The 3687-nt window shown below is 33.2% G+C and overlaps 1 long non-coding RNA gene across 1 annotated transcript; it reads right to left on the bottom strand.

Annotated features, from left to right (window-relative positions):
• Positions 1 to 1282: 1282 nt before the first annotated feature.
• LOC134694032 (uncharacterized) lies at positions 1283 to 3447 on the bottom strand. The gene is made up of 2 exons (XR_010102545.1): positions 3371 to 3447; positions 1283 to 2098 (listed from the first exon to the last, which is right to left on the bottom strand). It is a non-coding gene; the product is annotated as an uncharacterized LOC134694032 (long non-coding RNA).
• Between the last annotated feature and the right edge of the window lie 240 nt (positions 3448 to 3687).

The raw sequence follows: 3687 nt of genomic DNA, 5'->3' as shown, positions 1-3687 counted from the left end.
TTACACTCTCATATTTTGGCTCACTAGCTCTGTACCACTCTCCTAATTTTTTGCTCTCTAGCTTTGTCCCACTCTCTCCCACTCTCGCTTCCTCACAATCTCTCTTGCCTACCTACTCTTTGGTTCCCTTCTTAGAAGCTGATGTAATGAATATGTCCTTGCACAATTAACACCCGAACAAGAGATACATAATAGCGGTGTCTGGTACAGGCAGTGCTTATGTTCTGCTCCGTCAAGACTTTGAATAAACAAGTTGATCTAATCAGGACAACACCACTGCCTACCAGTATCCGATCGGCATCTCACCTTCAGTTAAACTTCATTAGGAGAGGAGCAAAACATTACATTGGACGTGAAACATTTTGTATGCTGTGATATTTTTCAAATTAATTCCTTGCAGTTTAACCTTCATAAAGGATCTGAATAATATGTTGCTATAATTTGCAAAATGGTTGTTAACCATTCTATTCACCTTTTGAGTGTGATTGGCTTAAGATGCCTCAATTGTTTAATAATTTAGAAAATTACAACTTGACATTTTAAGGGGTGATAACTTTAATTGATTTATTTTTTTATTTCAAATGAATTGAGAACGTGTTACGTGTAATCAACCTCTCCTACCGGGTTCGAACTGGTTCCTTGATAGAAATTAGTCAAAAACCATCCACTGTCCTGACAGCTAATCGGTCTTTCATAGTGATAATGTCTTCCGATTGGACTTAGTTTGCTAGATGTTTGTTTATATCTCGACAGGCCAATAGAATGTATGTCATTTCGTATGGCCATATGAATCCTAATTGGTAACTTGTCATTTTAATGAGTGTCATCAATTGACCTAAAGTACCCAACCGTTCCCAAACCTTTCCACAGCAGCTGAGTTCATCCCGGTTTTTTTTTTTTTTTTTTTTTTTGGGGGGGGGGGGGGTATTATTTACCATGTTGTTTGTAGTGCTTTGTCGACAATTATGTACAATTTAGAGGTCTGTCTTTCTTCAACATATTTAATATATAGTATTGTATTGCACTATGGTACATGTGTTTCCCACTTTATCGTCATTTATGTTCTTCTGGTAAAATAAAAAAAACAAACCAACAGAACTCTTCAAACAGACGCAGTGTTCAATAAAATTAACGGTACCAATTTTCTTGCACCAGATGCGCATTTCGACAATACATGTCTCTTCAGTGATGCTCGTGGCCAAAATATTTGAAATCCAAAGCTCAACATTACAGAAGAGACGCAATCAATGCTAAACATAATATAACTAAAGAAACAAACAAAAATACTTTCAATTTTAATGTCTTTAATATTTTTTAGTTTCAATACAGAACGATCTTATTGGTGATTGATTAAGAAACCTATCATCCTTCAAGTCTACATCAAACTGTGGCTTCATCGCTTTTTACCACTGTTTTCATTTATTGATAAAATGATAGCTTCAAAAAATCAAAAATATGAACGGTGTACTCGACTTTTTAATGAACATTTTATTAATTTTACTTTCAGCTTTAATGACGATTATTTTCGTCTTGCTCAGATTTTAAACTAATTCTAGTTTTGTTTAATGTGGTGGTTGTTTACTTAAATTTATCACCAACTTATTTCTCTACTATAAGTAACTGAATATTTTTAAATTTTTAAGGTAAATAAAAGATATTCACGGATAAATTGATATTTTATTTTTTTCCTATTTTTGTCTGCTTCATTTTAAAATACTACTTTATCACTTATCAAAATAATTTATTTCCCCATAGCCTTCAACTAATTTATTTTAAACACAATTATTGCCTTGTATCGTAAAGTTTCAGTTTAGTATAAAACGATTAAATATTAAATTTTCTGTTGTTGTTTTTTTTATTAAGAGTTCCACTTTTTTTATTTCGGTTGTTGAAGTGTTTGGTTTTTACATCTTATTTCTTCAATGAGCTACATAAATGGCAAATGGGAGTAAAATTTTTGTTTTACATTTTACAAATATTTTGATGTCCGTCTTTTTAATCACACCCCGGTTTAACAAATGGCACAACAAGCTTTCCTGCAAGTTGATAATTCTTTTGGTTCCATGCCACGATCAGCTTGCCGTATAACCTCAATCAGCTGAAACATAAAAAAATATATAAGTCGTAATTCAGCAATTTATTGATAAAGAGAGACAAACATGTCAAAGGGATATTCAATGTTAAAACTCAAAAACAAACTAACCATATTATGGCAAAACAACAACACAAAGACCGTACACAAAACATTTTAACATAGAAAAAAAAAAGACAGCAAGAACTCCATAAAAAACGGAGGGGATCTCATTCTTGTGCTCTGAAATGATGGTTTCGTCCTGCTCAATGTCCGACTACCGTAACTGAGTTTTTTCTTTGTTTTATTAAAATTGCAATAAGGTACACTCGACTCCAATCTTAATTGACTAGGATTGTCAGTTTTCCTATCGAAGGTCGGTGGTGTTTTTTGCGGACACTCTGGTTTTCTCCACAAATAAAAACTGGCCTCCACAAAATAGCCAAGTGGTGCTTAAAAGTGGTGTTAAAACACAGAAAATAAAATCAAATTGCAATGAATGCATCAAATGTATGGTTTATATCATCTCACCTACAATCTTTATACACTAATATCTACTTGTTAATTGTTCAGCTACCGTTCAACTGTTTGTGTATAGACTGGTGGATATGGTTAAAGAGGGAACGTTACTTGTGAAACGAAAAGCAACCTTGAATAACTGGCGCTATGCGTCTTCTTTGTATGCACATAATGTATTTAGTCATGTTTTTCTATGTGTGACAATTTGTTCGTCTGTGGCCTTCTAATCGGTCTATTCCTATAGGAGACAGTGACCATTGAAATCCATTTATTTTCTGTGACAATCAAAATTATTTCTGGTTGTTTTTTTGCTATCCCATCCCCTTATATGTCCATGGCTAACAAGTATCACTTAAGCTAGCTTATTAAATCGGGAATTGGAATGAAAAAGACTGTATATAGCCAAGTGCCTAAAATCTTCAGTAATCTACAGGACATTTGCAAGTGGAGCAGGATTTGCTTACTCTTCCGAAGCGCCTGCGACCATCCCGGTTATTGCATGTATTCGTGTTGCTCGGTTTTCGGTTTTCTCTGTTGTGAATAACAAGTACTGTTAGTCTCACTCTATTCATCGTTTTTCGTTATTGAATATCTCTTGTATATTTTGACTCTCTTTTACATGACTTTAGTGCCTAATTATATCGGTTTACCTATATTCAGTTTTTTATTTATATCTAAGGCCACCAAACATTTTATTCATACGGACCAGTGAAGTCCAACGCTAAAGATTATTTAACACAAACTTGGACTACTAAACATGATAAAAGATATCTAACTTACATTCTCTTCGATTGGCCAACCTTTCAACTTCAGTTTAGAAAAAACCTCTTTATCATTGATCGTAATTTCAAATGAAGCTACAGAAAAAGAAAAAAATATATATATCACGTGTATGAATATAGAGTATTACATTAATACAAGTGAGTTATCAGATTTATCCAATCGTGATACATGTAGATAAATTATCAAATTTAAAGTCCTCTCCGAAGCTCGGACTGAAAAATTTATGATAAAACTATCGAGATTTGATAAATCCGATAATCCACACGTTACTATCTTATGCTCAGTTTCTCTAATGATTAAAAGATAAAATTTCT

This window comes from Mytilus trossulus, chromosome 13 (assembly GCF_036588685.1).
Source record: "Mytilus trossulus isolate FHL-02 chromosome 13, PNRI_Mtr1.1.1.hap1, whole genome shotgun sequence".
In the NCBI taxonomy this organism is placed as follows: Eukaryota; Metazoa; Mollusca; class Bivalvia; order Mytilida; family Mytilidae; genus Mytilus; species Mytilus trossulus.
Note: the sequence above shows the minus strand (reverse complement) of the source record. Positions and strands in the feature narration are given on the sequence as shown.